General features: G+C 46.3%; 1 protein-coding gene across 3 annotated transcripts in view; it reads right to left on the minus strand.

Annotated features, from left to right (window-relative positions):
- LOC125424615 (cell migration inducing hyaluronidase 1) overlaps positions 1–15,750 on the minus strand; it is a 139,419-nt gene that overhangs the window by 76,597 nt on the left and 47,072 nt on the right. The window lies entirely within an intron of this gene.

Below are 15,750 nucleotides of genomic sequence, written 5' to 3' on the forward strand. Positions count from 1 at the left end.
TAAGATCAGATGCACTCTAATCTGGAGAACTGGGTTTGATCCCCTGCTCTGCCACTTGAGCTGTGGAGGCTTATCTGGTGAATCAGATTAGCTTGTGCATTCCAACACATGCCAGCAGAGTGAGCTTGGGCTATTCACAGTTCTTCAGAGCTCTCTCAGCCCCACCCACCTCACAGGATGTTTGTTGTGGGGGGGAGAGGGAAAGGAGATTGTAAACCCCTTTGAGTTTCCTTACAGGAGAGAAAGGGGGATATAAATCTAAACTCCAACTCCTTCTCCTCCTTGTAGCACCACACTGCACTGGCATCCAGATTCTCATTTTAACAGCCTTGATTCAAATTCTTTGGGGGCCTATATCTGTTTGCCTCCAAAAATGTTTGACCCACAACCCACAGGCCGGTCACACCACTGGAATTGCCAAGTCGTGTTAATTTTGGGAACTGGTTGCCTCCACATGGAAGTTCCCTTCACAGCTGCTACAAAATCACAGCAAATGCATGGGCATGCGCTGCACAGAAGACCTGGAGCCTACTTTCCTGGCCAGGCTTGGCAAGAGGTCTAGGTGTTCCTACATGTAACTATGTGGGAGTGGCAGGCCATCTGAAAAGGACTGTGGCCCGCGCATCTCTCCTGGGAGTTCCCCCAAGCCTCTGGCCACAGCTGATGCCATAAATGCTGGCGCTTGAATCTGGACCAACCTGGACCAAATTATGTGCTTAAAATGAAGTCAGTGCTATTTCTATGGCTTTGAGAACCTGGTCACATTCAGCAGATTATTTTCCTTCAAGGGGGGGAAAGGAGGAGGAGGTGGAGAAGTAGCAGCAGCAGCAGCAGCAGCAGCAGCAGCCGTAGAGGTGGAGGTGGAGGTGGAGTTATGCCCCACCTTTCTCTCCTGAAGCTCCTTTCCCTTCCTTTCCCTACAACAGATACTTTGTGAGGCAGGTGGAGCTGAGAGAGCTCCGAAGAACTGTGACTAGGCCAAGGTCACCCAGCAGGAATGTAGGAGTGTGGAAACACATCTGGTTCACCAGATAAGCCTTTGCCACTCAGGTGGAGGAGTGGGGAATCAATTGCCAGTATGGTACAGCAGTTGAGGATCTTGCTTTTTAAACACCAATCCAGAGACTAGGAGACTTGGGCAGAGCACGGAGAATCAGGAAGGAAAATCACTAATATCTCCCTTATCCAGTTGAGTAGTTTAAAAGCAACAACAGAAATTTGCTGAAGAGCAGAAATTACGAACCCTGGAATTCCATTGAGGTCAGAGCCAGAAAAACAACAACAACCCCCCCCCCCCCCCCAATCAAATCCATATGCTCAGTATTAGTAAGTCAGCTATGATGCGCCAGAATGAATAACCGTACAGTGAACGGCACGCCAGTAAACAACCTGTTTACATAATCTGAGAATAACATTTCATTCAAACAGGAACAACAACTGTTTTCCCAATCCCACCGTGAACGATGCACGGTACGATGTCCTCCTCTTGCATCCTGCAGTACTTGATCTAAGATGTGATGGGTCACTTGTGAAGCCTGGACCCAGAGTGAGATTCTAATTTTAATACTAAGACTGACATTTATGGATTGGATACAGCTCTCTGGTCAGGGTTAGGGAACAGAGGAGACGTGTGTCGGTACACAACGTTCATTCCCCCCAACCCAAAAATGTAGCACATGATTTCTCTGTCTCCCATTATTCAGTTAGCCTCTTCTCCGTTTTTGTTTTCCTTAACTAGAAACACGTGCTTTTTACTGTGGACAAACATATACGGCTGATACTATTATTAGCAGGCTTTTAAAATTGTGTGTACCAAAAAGAAGACCATAAGTTCACAACAGAGCCAGGGAAGAGAGAGCACCACCGACGCAAGATATTGTTAAAAACAAAACAAAGTCCGGCAGAGTAGTGTTACATGCACGTGCACCCACTCCAAAAAACAAAACAAGAGATTACGTCTAACTGAAAAGACAGGCAGGGAGACAAGATGGGCTTCCTGAGAAATCATGGGGAGAGACATCAATTTGGAAATCAGTCCCTCTCCCATGCCCAGATGCTTTCTCTCCAGGATCCTACAGAATGTAAGAGTAGGCATGCTGGCGCAGACCACTGGGCCATAAGTCTCCAACCTGCGGTCCTCCAGATGTTCATGGACTATGATTCCCATCAGCCCTTCCCAGCATGGCCAATTGGCAGAGCTGATAGGAATTGTAGTCCATGCACATCTAGAGAGCCGCAGGTCGGAGACCCCTGCACTAGGCCATCTAGTCCAGCATCCTGTTTCCAGCAGTGGCTTGTCAAATGTCACAGGGAAGCCCATTTGAAGAGCCACTGTTCCCCAGCATCCAACAAACCAGGAAGTCACATTCAGCTACCATGGATAGCTGCCAACAATTAACCTGTTGGCCATAAATCTAACCTGTTTTTAAATCCAGCTGTGGCAGTGACCATTGAGGCCTCTTCTGGCAGTGAGTTTCTCAAGTCAGCTTTCCATTGTATCAGGTGAGTAGTTGTGTTGGCTGGCTGTAGAACAGCAAGACTCTACTACAGCTAGAGACCAATGGGATTTCCAGGGTAAAAGTTTTGAGAGTCAAAGTTCCCTTCGACAGATACCCGTTGTGCCAGACAGGATTTGGTTTTGATGCTTTGAATCTAATGCCAACGAGTTTCATAGGGAGATTCTAAATTCTGGCACTGTGTCAAAAGAGATGTAGTTCCTTTCTATCTATTGCCTCAAGAAGAAGAAGAGGAGGAGGAGGAGGAGTTTGGATTTATATCCCCCCCACTTTCTGTCCTGTAAGGAAACTCAAAAGGGCTTACAATCTTCTTTTCCTCCCTCCCCCCCCCCCCAACAAATACTCTGTAAGGTGAGTGGAGCTAAGAGAGCTTCGAATAACTGTGACCAAGGTCACTCAGCTGGCCTGTGCTGGAGTGCACAAGCTAATCTGGTTCACCAGATAAGCCTCCACAGCTCAAGTGGCAGAGCAGGGGATCAAACCCAGTTCTCCAGTGCACCTGCTCTTAACCACTACGCCACACTGGCTCTTAAGTTTCTGGGGGGACTTGAGCACATGAATTGCTGCTCCTCTTCCTCCCTTTCTTTCGGTCCCTTGAACAGCCGTTCTGCAGCTCTCCATATTCAGTCCCTCCTGGGTCCTCTTTATTCCCCGTAGAGTAATTTGTGGGATTTGTCTTCTTTTTAGTTTGGTTAATTCAGAAAGTCCTATTTCTCCGACTCTCTGGAGAGTCCTCACAAGTATGTCGCAAGAGCAACCTTATCTGAGATTGGGCCTGTTCAAGTTTCACAGAGGTCAGCAGGTTTATGGGGAGTGTTTCTTTCACAAAAGGAAATGGCTGCTGTACATTACGCTGGATCTAAGATTTGATGGGTCACTTATGAAGTCTGGATTCAGGACGAGATTCTAATTTTAGTTCCAAGATTGACATTTATAGATGGGATGCGGCTCTCTGGTCACGATTAGGCAACAGAGGAGACTCGAGTTGGTAAACAGTGTACATCCCCCTTCAACAAAAATATTAGCAGATGATTTCTTTGTCTCCCATTATCCAGTTAGCCTTTTATCTGTTTTCTTTTTCTTTAACTAGAAACACAAGGGTGTGGGTGGCACAGGCTTGACCCTTTCCAAATGAAACTGCTCAACTGGAAAGAGGAAAACCATGTGTGTGTTTTTCTGCACAACCTTTTTAAGACGTCTTGGGGATTTTTCCCCCCCAAACAGCACAGACAAATAAAGTGCGAGAGGAGACAGCGAGTCCCCCTGCTTTTCTGCCTCCGGAATCCTCCACAGGGCCCACCAATTGCTGCAAGTTTCCGACGAAGGTTTCCCCAGCTTGCATTTTACCAGTTCGCTTTTCCTGCATGTATAAAGCACACAACAAAGTTAGTTTTTCCGGCAATCTTGCAAGCACGTCATTTTTCCTTCCCCCCCCCCCCCCCCCAATGAGATGCCTTCACAGCTAAGCAGACTCAAAATCTGCGCATTCTCATATTGAATCTGTGTAGCTTTGAAAGTATCTTGGAAAAGAAAGAAGGAAAAACGACACGTTTCTGAGATCACCAGGAAAAAATTAACTTTATTCATGTACTTTACACACAGGAAAAGCAAGTGGGCGCGATGCAAGCAGAGCAAACCTCTGTGGGAAATCTTCGGCAAATGTCTGTCACTGGTAAAGTTCCCCCACAACACCAAAAATTGTTCCCTTCATGAAAGAGAAGGTCACATACAGCCGGTCTCTCCTGTTGGTGAAAGGAGGAAGATCTAAAAACACTCTGGCAAAGCTAAAGATGATAAACAAGGAATCTGTCTTCAAGAGGAAAATACAAACAGACTTCATAATCCCCACCCTAGACCTCTCCCTCAGATAACAGATTTAGATCTGTTATTGCTTATTTCTGGATCAACACAACATCCACCAGAGCTGAAAATTGTCAGGTTTCGTAAGTGGTGTTCACCAAAGAGATTACTGGCAATGCATCTTTACAGTGTAGTAGCTACAGAAAAACAACAGCTGTCAGGTAACCTGCTTTGCCCACCCAAGGACCCAAGTTCACGTCATGCCATCTCTAAGGGAGCAATCCTAAGCAAGTCTCTTTACTCTGTAAGGTTTACTCTCAGGAAAGTGTCCTTGAGGATTGCAGACTAATCCAAAGACATCCAAAAGCAAGTGTTAGGAATAGGCATGCCCCTCGATTCAAGCCTCTCATGCCAATTTACCTCTCCCCAAAATGTGAGTCACTCCACTCTGTTGGTGAAAGCCACACAAGGACTCCCTCATGCGAAAGGGATTTGGGAGTCTTAGTAGACGGCAAACTGAACATGAGTCAGCAGTGTGATGTGGTGGCCAAGAAAGCCAATGCAATTCTGGGTTGTATCAATAGTATAGTGTCTAGATTGAGGGATGTAATTGTACCTCTCTATTCTGCATTGGTTAGACCTCACCTGGAATATTGTATGCAGTTCTGGGCACCGCAATTCAAGAAGGATATTGACAAACTGGAACGGGTCCAGAGGAGGGCAACCAAAATGGTAAAAGCTCTGGAATCCATGCCCTACGAGGGGGGACTTAGGGAGCTGGGGATGTTTAGTTTGGTGAAGAGAAGGTTAAGAGGTGACATGATAGCCATGTTTAGATATTTGAAAGGATGTTATGTTGGTGAGGGAGCAAGCTTGTTTTCTACTGCTCCAGAGGCTAGAACCAGGAGCAATGGGTTCTGTTTTCTGTTGCTCCAAAGATTAGGACCAGGAGCAATGGGTTCAAGGTGAAGGAAAAGAGATTCCACCTAAACATCAGGAAAAACTTCCTGACAGAAAGGGCTGTTCGAATGCACTACCTCGGAGTGTGGTGGAGTCTGGAAATTTTTAAGCAGAGGCTGGATGGCCATCTGTCAGGAGTGCTTTGATGGTGTGTTCCTGCATTGCAGGGGGTTGGACTTGATGGGCCTTGGGGTCTCTTCCAACTCTATGATTCTAGGACAGAAAGGTGACCTGGGGCCATGGACTTTCATCCTTCTGCTCCACACCACCTCCAATGAACACCATAGTTATGGGGACCAGCAAGATATAAACCCTGTACCAATAATGGAGTGTTGAAAAACGCAGATTAGAAACTTAAAACAGCAACCCCTTCCTTTTTTTCCGCCAGCAAATGATTTCTTAGAATTCACACAACATTTCTAGAACGTATCTGGAAAGTTACAATAAAAAATTAAAACAGGCCATTCTACTGGTCTCTGCTTCATCTTCAACAGGGCGATGACTCAGTGGAACTATAACAGTCCTGGGTTAACAGTGACTGTGGTAAAAATAGTTATTTCCGCCTCACCCCAGCTGGCCATAGGACAATCCCTGTTTTCTGTTGTCTGTCCCTAATAAACGACTATCCTCATTTGGCCTTTGGGGAACGTTTAAAAATATCTCTTTGTGCACTTGAGCTGCCGTGGATTTGCCATTCCTCGAGTTTCAGCCCCTTTGTGAGGATTTCCAACTCAAGGTTTCGAAAATTCTGGATATTTGGGTGAAGCACCTGGGAGAGAGTGGCTGAAGGAGGGGTCTCCGCAGGGGATGATGCCATGAAGCCCACCTTCTAAAGAAGCCATTTTCTCCAGGGGAAGTTATCTCTGTTATTTAGAGATCAGTTGCAATTCCAGCAGATTTCCAGGCTTTACCTGGAGGCTGGCAACTCTAGCCCTCTCCCTTTCCCCCAACCCTGACGCTAAATGTCGGAGGGGGAAGGGAGAAGGGGGAAGGAGGAGGAGGAGGAAGAAGAAGAAGAAGAGGAGGAAGAGGAGGAGGAGTCTGGATTTATATCCCACCTTTCTCTCCTGTAAGGAGACTCCAGGTGGCTTACAAGCTCTTTTCCCGTCCTCTCCCCATAACAGACACTTTGTGAGGCAGGTGGGGCTGAGAGAGGTCCGAAGAACTGTGACTAGCCCAAGGTCACCCAGCAGGAATGTAGGAGTGCGGAAACGCATCTGGTTCACCAGACAAGCCTCTGCCACTCAGGTGGAAGAGTGGGGAATCAAAACTGGTTCTCCAGATTGGAATCCACCTGCTTTTAGTCACTACACCGAACATCTCAATTTTTGTGCATACACTCAAAATGGACATCACAAGTCATGAAGAATACAAATTGCCTTTTCAGATGGTGCAGCTAATAAGGCTAGCTTTGAACCGTTACAACCAATCTACTATACATCTTACCTTAGCCTCAAAGAAAAAGCACCCCGACTTTTAATTCCTATGGCCAGACTGATGTTGCAGCCTTCCATTCTTTTTCAAATGCCAAACCCCAAAATGCCAGCATGCAAGCAACATTCCCACCCATTTTCCTCCCATAATGGCACATCCAGATGGCCCGCTCCACTGATTGCGTCTACGCAGCGGGCCAAGAAGGAAATGGAGGGCGCTCTGGCAGCAGCTATGGCAGAAGGATCAGGGTGGGCCAAATACATCCTTATTTTAACCTGTGGTTTGGTGGAGGGCACACACAGATCTCAGCTTATATTAAACCTGAGTACCATCTCTCAGAGCCCCACCATATGTAGCACAATAGGACAGACCTCCTTGATGAATGACCCAGACCAGAAGCTGAACATCCCAGGATCAAAGGAGATTGCCATAGGGCAAAGAAAATTTCTTTTGGATATTTATACCCTGCGTTTCTCCCCCACTGGGAACCCTAAGCAACTTACAATGTTGTTCTCCCCTCCTCCACAGCCCTGCGAGGTAGGCTAGACAGAGGGTATATGACTGTCCAAAGTCACTCAGTGAGATTTCACGATACAGTGGAAATGTGAGCCTGGCTCTCCCAGGTCCTTTTCTAACACTTTACCAACTATACCGGGCTTGCTGTTTAAGATACCCATGAACACGATAACTGTTTCTGACTTGGGAGTGATGGAAGCCCCAAGTAGCATTTCAGAAAATTAAAACTGTGGAGGGGGAAGAAACAACATAGTGTCTTCAGCACTCTCGGAATTTTCCCGATCACTACGGTAGAGACCACAGAGATGTGGCGAAATCTCTAGAGCATTGTGGATGCTGTGATGTCAGCCAGTGCACGCACGCACGCACGCACGCACACACACGCACATGCACACACCCTGCCGCAAACATAGGAGATGACGCGCGGAGACAAGATGTTACCTACTTTGGGGAGGCAACTGGTAAGCCGTGAGGGGGACAGTATCATTTCAGCAAACCTGGAGAGGCAGCACATATTTTCTCAACAAGTAAAATGCTGGCTTCATTCTGTGTGAAAATTTTCCATGTTTCACAACCACAACAACTTGGAGTTACCTTGCAAGACAGGTGTAGGTGTTGGGCTGGGAGGCACTGAAACCAAACCCTCTGGGTAGGTACTTTAACCCAACTTGCTTGCCCCAGCCAGCTTTATGGACGCACCTCTCCCTTTCAACAACAGGTATTTTTTCTCGTACAACTAAAACTCGTAAATATCCCAAGGCGTTTCAACATAACCCAAATACGGAGGGAAACAGAAATCATATCAGTTTAATTTACTGACATAACCTTCTTCTTTTTTTTAAAAAAAAAAAGCTAAACATTCCAAACAAATTATCCTACAAAACAGGACATGCGAATCAGTGCCCCAAGGCCCAGAGTTCCCATCAGAGAAAAATATTTGTTCTGCACTTAAACCCTCTTTTTGGCACCTGCTGAAGATACCAATTCACCCCACCCTTTTGCAAAGATTGAGTACTTTTTAGCAGCTGAAGTCCAGTTGGTAGACATGTTGCCAGGACAGTAGAAAAGTGTGAAAACGTGCTGAGTGAATTCATGCAGCTGTGGGGCAGAAGAACCCTGGGGGTGGGGGAAGAGGGGGGAATTAGTATGTCCATGGAACAGTACCTGTGATCATTTAGGAGCCAACTACTGCAGAAATCTTCTGGAGCTCTTGAAAGGCCATAGCAAAACCTAGCCAGCATGGTGTAGTGGTCAAGAGCAAGTGCACTCTAATCTGGAGAACTGAGTTTGATTCCCCACTCTACCACTTGAGCTACGGAGGCTTATCTGGGGAACCAGATTAGCTTGTGCACTCCAACACATGCCAGCTGGGTGACCTTGGGCTAGTCACAGCTCTTTGGAACTCTCTCAGTCCCACCTACTTCACAGGGTGTTTGTTGTGGGGGGTGGGGGAGGAGATTGTAAACCCCTTTGAGTCTCCTTACAGGAAAGAAATGGGGGATATAAATCCAAATTCTTCCTCTTCTTCCATATGCATCCACATCTCAGAGTTCAGCTAATCCCAGGACAATGATGGCGAACCTTTTTGAGACCGAGTGCCCAAATTGCAACCCAAGCCCCACTTATTTATCACAAAGTGCCAACCCTGAATGCTGAGGTTTTAGTTTGGAAAAAACCAGTTGGCTCCCTCTTCCTCCACCCCAACCGCTCGAGCAGCGGTCAGCCTGCTCTTGTTCTAGCCTGCAGCAAGTCCTGCATGCACCGCTCTGTGCCTCTCTAGCATCTCTGCCTCCTCTGCGTCCCCGCACAGGCACCAGGCCCGCCAGCTGAGTCCTCCCTGCTCACCGCGGTGCGCGCATGTCGTGCTCAGTGGCCCAGGCCAGCCTAGATGTTTTTTGGGGGGAGGTTATTTCCTGCCCCCCACATGACGAACGCTGTGTGCACGTGCCAACAGAGAGGGCTCCAAGTGCCACCTCTGGCACCCGTGCCATTGGTTTGTCATCACTGTCTCAGGACATTCATGTGAGCAGCCACACTTGCAATGTGCATACAAGAGAGCAGACGCATCTAGATATCTTTGGCTGCGCTGGGGCTTTTGCTTTTATTTTATTGCTAAGCCTCATAATCCCACTTTCTCTCCTTAGTCTCCAGGCAAGTGGCAACAACAACCACAACAAAGTTAATCAACAAGAAAAAAAATAACGAAATCACAAGATCGTTTTTTTAAAATTAAAAACAAGGATTAAACACAGACAGATTAAAACTGCTCATTTTAAAAACAAATGTGCAGATTAAAACCACACGAGGGCTGATTCACAGCCAGCAATTTGCCCTTGGTTTCTATTTGCTGGATGAAGTACATGGTACAGAAGACTTAGTGTGTCTTTTATGCCCCAGCCAATACTTCAGAGCAAAAAAACCCAACAATTTGCTTTTCTTCGTAGTTGAAGTGTTAACTCCATCCCATATATTTCCCCAAAATATCGATTTTTGTGCAGCCGCTCTTTGAGCATATGTGGGTCTTTAATGGGAGGGGGAGCAACAATATTGCCTTTCCCAACATGGGGCATTAAAAAAACAATATGTAAAAACAAGACAGATTTCAAAATTCTCTTTCCTCCTCCATCTGTTTTGGCAAATGGTTTGCTGCGCTTGTAACTACTAGGAAGTTCTCTGGATACTCTCGGGACTTCTCATTCAGCTATTCTGCTGTATCCCATTCCTACGCCTGCTATAAATTTTACTTCTAATGTTTTCTTTTCCCGTTGAAGGTGGTGTCATTCATAATGTGGTCACACTGCAAAATCAGTGTGGTGAAGTGGTCAGAAAGTCAGGCAGGGATTTAAGAGACCCAGGATCAAATCTGCACTCGCTCATTGAAAAGCATCCTTAGCCGAGCCACTCTCAGACTAACCTACTTCACGGGATTGTTGTACGGGTTAAAGAAGAAGAAGAGTTTGGATTTATAACCCCCCTTCTCTCCTGTAGGAGATTTAAAGGGACTTACAATCTCCTTTCCTGTGAGGTAGGTGAGACTAAGAGAGCTCCAAAGAACTGTGACTAGCCCAAGGTCACCCAGTTGGCATGTGTTGGAGTGCACAAGCTAATCTAGTTCCCCAGATAAGCCTCCACAGCTCAAGTGGCAGATCAGGGAATCAAACCTGGTTCTCCATATTAGCGTGCACCTGCTCTTAACCACTATGCCACTGCTGTCTTGGTTGTAACATGCCTTTGGTCCCCAGCAGAGCAAAAGTAGGAGTTAAATATCTAAATGAAGAAAAAAAATTAAAATTGCCCAACATCCTATAATTGAGACAATATGATAGCCATGTCTTCATGGAACAAAGTGAAAGCATGAAAAACATTAAAACAAAACTGGCAACTCTTGAAAGAGAGGAGAAAGCATTGGAATGGTGACATCTTCAGAAAAGACCATGAACAAGTCCTCTTGGGTTTTTTTTCTTTCAGTACTGCTAGATTAAAGCATTCCCTCCATCCACTGTAATCACAAATGGTGCCGCTTTAAAATCTAGAGGGCACTCTCTGACTGGGATTGGTAAAAGAACAGGAGAGAGGAAACCAAATCAGACGTTGGCTTTGGAAATCTAGAACAGCCTGTCCTTTCTGCTCCCTTGTAAAATATGATGGGTTTGTTGACCTACCAGACAGCATGATGGGAAACCCAGGAACTCGAAGGAACTGGCTCGAGTTTCTCCCTATTGCTAATGCAGCCTGAAATTTATACATTGGACCACAAACATTTCTAAATTCACATTCACTTGCATGCATTCATTTGTGAATACAGGTGGCCAATAACCCGCTTCTGACTGAAATGCGAACCTCAACCTGGCATGCTTTGGATTTAAATCCTGTATAGATTTAAAGAGCTTCTCCAGGCTTGTTTCGTTGGGAAGACTGCATCCTGAAAATCAGATATTTAGCAAGAAAAAGCAATTTCTGCCACTTATTTTCAGGGGCAGGGAAAGCCTCATTTGTTAAATATCTGCCAGGTGGTTGTTGAAAAGCAGATCAACAGGGTGGGTAAACGTAGCAAAACTTCCCAGACACACATGCCCATCTAGAGACGACAGCTGACAGCTGGGTCAAGCAAATAAAACTGACAGTCGAGTGCAGTGAGGAATCTTCTCTTAACTATTTTCTTGCACATATGAAATTGACGTATACTGAACCAGTCCACATATTGTCTACCTAAAGTTTCCCCAGCCTCAACAAGCCTGTGCACATGGCTGAAATTTCGAGAACCAGTGGTGTACCGTGACAAAATGGCAGTCACAGCAGAGGTGGAAGAACCAACCACAAAATGGCTGCCGTAGGAGCTGGTTCCAATGGCAAAATCTTGGAAGGTTGCAAGCCGTACACTTCTCTTTTGATGGGGGCATCTGTTTCCAACAGAAGGCACAGAAGTGGTCTGGGAAATCCCTAGAGATTTGGGAGCGCAACTTCGGAGGACAAGATTTGGGAGGGAAGGAATAATGGCATAAAGTCTACCCTCCACTGGCGTAATGCCCATTGGGCAAGGTGGGCAGCTGCCCAGGGCATCACCTTGTGGGGGGCATCAAAATGTGGGGTTCGTTTTTGGGTATTTTAGTGGTTTTCTATTTTTGCCCTGCAGGGGGCGCAATGTTTAGGCTAGCGACACCAAAATTTCGGCGTATCATCAGGAGACTGTCCTTATGCTACCCCCCAAGTTTGGTGAGGTTTGGTTCAAGGAGGCCAAAGTTATGGACTCCCAAAGGGGGTGCCCCATCCCCCATTGTTTCCAATGGGAGCTAATAGGAGATGGGGGCTACAGTTTTGAGGGTCCATAACTTTGGCCCCCCTGAACCAAACTGCACCAAACTTGGGGGGTATCATTAGGGCAGTCTCCTGATGAGACCCTGAAAGTTTTGAGACTGTACCTTCAGAAATGTGCCCCCCACAGCCTGCAACCCCCATTGACAGCAATGCAGAAAACTCAATGCAGAACAAAGATTCTTGGGCAAATTTCTAGGATGTTCCTGAAGGGGGTGCATTTTTGGAAGTATCAGCACCAAAATTTCAGGGTATCATCTGAAGATGATGGCACCCCCCAAGTTTGGTGCAGTTTGGTTCAGGGGGGCCAAAGTTATGGACCCTCAAAACTGTAGCCCCCATCTCCTATTAGCTCCCATTGGAAACAATGGGGGATGGGGCAGCCCCTTTGGGAGTCCATAACTTTGGACTCCTTGAACCAAACCTCACCAAACTTGGGGAGTAGCATAAGCTACCAGCCTCCTCGATATGCTGAAATTTTGGTGCTGATATGTCTAAAAATGCACCCCCTGCAGGCACCAATGTCCTGGTGCAAAAATAAATTTGGTCGTGGTAGAGTGGCCGCCCATGGGGGGGGGGGGGCATCCAACTCAGGTTTTGCCCAGGGCTACAGTTTGCCCAGGGCTGCCTCGTTACACCCCTGCTACCCTCCAAGGCAGACATTTTCTCCATGGAAATTGTTCTCTATAGACTGAAGATTAGCTATAATTCTGCAAGATCTCCTGGTGGTACGTAACTCTATCCCTAGGTCTTCTAAAACACTCCCTGCTCCAGTGAAGAGGAGGACAATTAGAACTGACTCTGTGTTGGAGAATAAGCAAGTAGGCACCAAGAAACACATCAGCAGATGCCGCAGTGCCCGTGGGCAACACTCTGTGGATAATTGGCCTATTCTGATTGGTAGTGGTTCCCCAGATCTCAGGCAAATGTCTTTGCCAACACCCAGAGGGCCTTTCAGGTGAAGCTGGCAGAGTCTGAAACAGAGTCTTCTGCCTGTAAAGCGAGGACTGTACCATTGCACGCAGCCCGCCCCACTGTTGCAGGTTCTAAAACAGCAAAATCAACACTCTGGCAATACAGTTCAGTCCATTTCTTCAATGTGGCATTTTTAAAGTTTTTATTTTCTGGATGGTATGGCCTCTCTGCTCCCCTTGCTAAATATTTGCTCTCAGTGAAGCCACAGCGAGCCTCGGCAAGCGTATTAAACGGGAGAGCATACCGAACACTTTCATCCACTATGATGAAGGTTTAAAAGATGCTGCAGGCCAAAAAAATATCAACTCTGCTGCTCTCCTCTTCCTGTTTCACTGTCATCCAGCAATTCACACAGTGCGCTTTAGAATTCCCCTCCTCCTAAAATGAATTTATTTAATTCTGTTTACGTCCGTTTGGCAATGGCTGATGAAACAGAACCAGTGGCTGTTTTGTGGTTGTCTTTTTTTTCCCTAATTGCACAGTTGACATTTGTAGTCTCAGTATCCTCAAGTTAAAGCAAAAAAACACAGCTGGTGGAATGTTTTTTAAAGTTCTCCTGAGCAGTTGGCAAGGAGATCAGATTAATGGAGAATGCAGACACAGAGAAGTAGGAAACAGGCGGACTACTGCTACACCAGAGACATAATAATAATAATAATAATAATAATAATAATAATAATAATAATAATAATAATAATAATAATAATAATAATAATAATAATAATAAACAGTAGTAGTAGTAGTAGTAGTAGTAGTAGTAGTAGTAGTAGTAGTAGTAGTAGTAGTAGTTTGGATTTATACCCCACCTTTCTCTCCTGTAAGGAGACTCAACATGGCTTACAAGTGCCTTTCCCTTCCTCTCCCCACAACAGACACCTTGTGAGGTAGGTGGGGTTGAGAGAGTTCCCAAGAACTGTGGCTAGTCCAAGGTCACCTAGCAGGAGTGTGGAAACATCTGGTTCACCAGATAAGCCTCTGCCACTCAGGTGGAGGAGTGGGGAATCAAACCGTGGTTCTCCAGATTAGAATCCAGATTAGAATATTGTAAGAACCAGCAGCTCTCAAGATATCTGTACTGTGATGTAGCTATAATAGTGGCGGTGATGGAAAGTGATGCAGACCCCTTAGGTTTTCTAGGCAAGAGACATTTAGAGGTGGTTTGCCATTGCCTGCCTCTATGTAGTAATCCTAAAATCCCTTGGGGGGGGGTGTCTTCCAATCAATTACTAATCACAGCCAACCCTACCTAGCTTCTAAGATCTGATAATATCGGGCTATCCAGATCAGGGTAACTAACCTACAAACATACAATTATTTTGGGGGCAGGACTGCAGCTCAGAGGTATAGCATCTGCTTAGGCATGTAAGTTCAATTTTCAGCCTCTACAGTTAAAGGAACCAGGATGTAACTTGTGGAGAAAATCTGCACCAGAAATCCTGGAGAGTTGCTGCCAAAATCTCCATACTGATCTTGATAAACCAAGGATCGGAATCCACAGCAAATACTGGCGGTCACTGCCACATTATGTGTCATTCAGGCAAAAGGCCCTACGGAGTCATTTGCTGGCATCTTCAAACAGTGAGTGAGTAACAGGGGATGTGGAAGATCTTACTACCATGGAGCAGATAACACTAACACTGAGTGACCAATGGACTGATTTAATATGTATTCTTGTGAGTTCATACCACAAACTTTTCCTTGGACTGGTTTCCCCCAAAAAATGCTGGACAGCGTGGCTTGATTGTTTTTAGAACAGGCAACCTGGAGTTACAAATCAGGAATGGCTTGGAAATGTGCTCAGAAGCAGCGATTCCCAACCAGGGCTCCGTGGTGCCCTGGGGTGCCGTGTCTCAGGGGTACTGCAGCAACGCTAACGGCCCCCCTCACTTTTGCAGTGTCTCCCACTGGTGCCAGCAAGGACATGGAGCTGGCCTAGAGGGCAGGGTTTGCTGCAAGGTCAGCAGCCAATTCCTGCCACCCCCACCCCAGTGCTTCCCTTCACCCTGGGAGGGGAAGGTGGGCGGGTGGCAAGCAGGGGCACGGGGAGTGGGGGAAGGGGATGGCAGGGGTACCGTGAGATATGAAGAGTGAGGTCAAGCATACCATGACGTCGAAAAGGTTGGGAAACACTGGCTCAGAGGTCTCTAGTAGAAATCCCTGACTCTAAATACCATCCCCCTTAAGTCCTACAACAGAGATAACTTCAGTCTTTGGAGGTCATTTAAGTAAATCCCCCCCCCCCCCCCCCCAAAGCCTTGTAGCTGAGTCATTTATTGGCATTCTAACTACTAATTGCATAATAGCAATTATCTAGTAATACCTTGAGGGCTGCCAATCATTCTTTTCATCCGCCTTCTCAGTTACCCATAATCTAATACAGCACAACACAGAGATGACTCTTTATACAGAAAGGGGGCGGGCGAAATAAAATAGTCCTAACAACTAGGCATGTCTGCAATGAGTCTGTTCTAGCCTCGGCTGATCACCTCGCTTCGCCCTTCCGCGTGCATCATTGGTAAAGAATTTAATGGTATGTTTAATTAAGAGCTTAGAAAGCAAGAGAGAATAACACTGCAAGAAGGGTGTAATCAGCTGCAAGCTAGCGGTAGATTTGCATCCAAAGCGTGCCAATCATCACTGAGTTTGAGGGCAGAGCTCGTTCTTTGGTGGCGATCCAGCACGGAGAAATTTCCCCCACCCTCCACGTTTTTTCACAACTAGGCAAATGTCAGATCCT

The sequence above is a fragment of the Sphaerodactylus townsendi genome, linkage group LG17 (assembly GCF_021028975.2).
Source record: "Sphaerodactylus townsendi isolate TG3544 linkage group LG17, MPM_Stown_v2.3, whole genome shotgun sequence".
NCBI classification, from domain to species: Eukaryota; Metazoa; Chordata; class Lepidosauria; order Squamata; family Sphaerodactylidae; genus Sphaerodactylus; species Sphaerodactylus townsendi.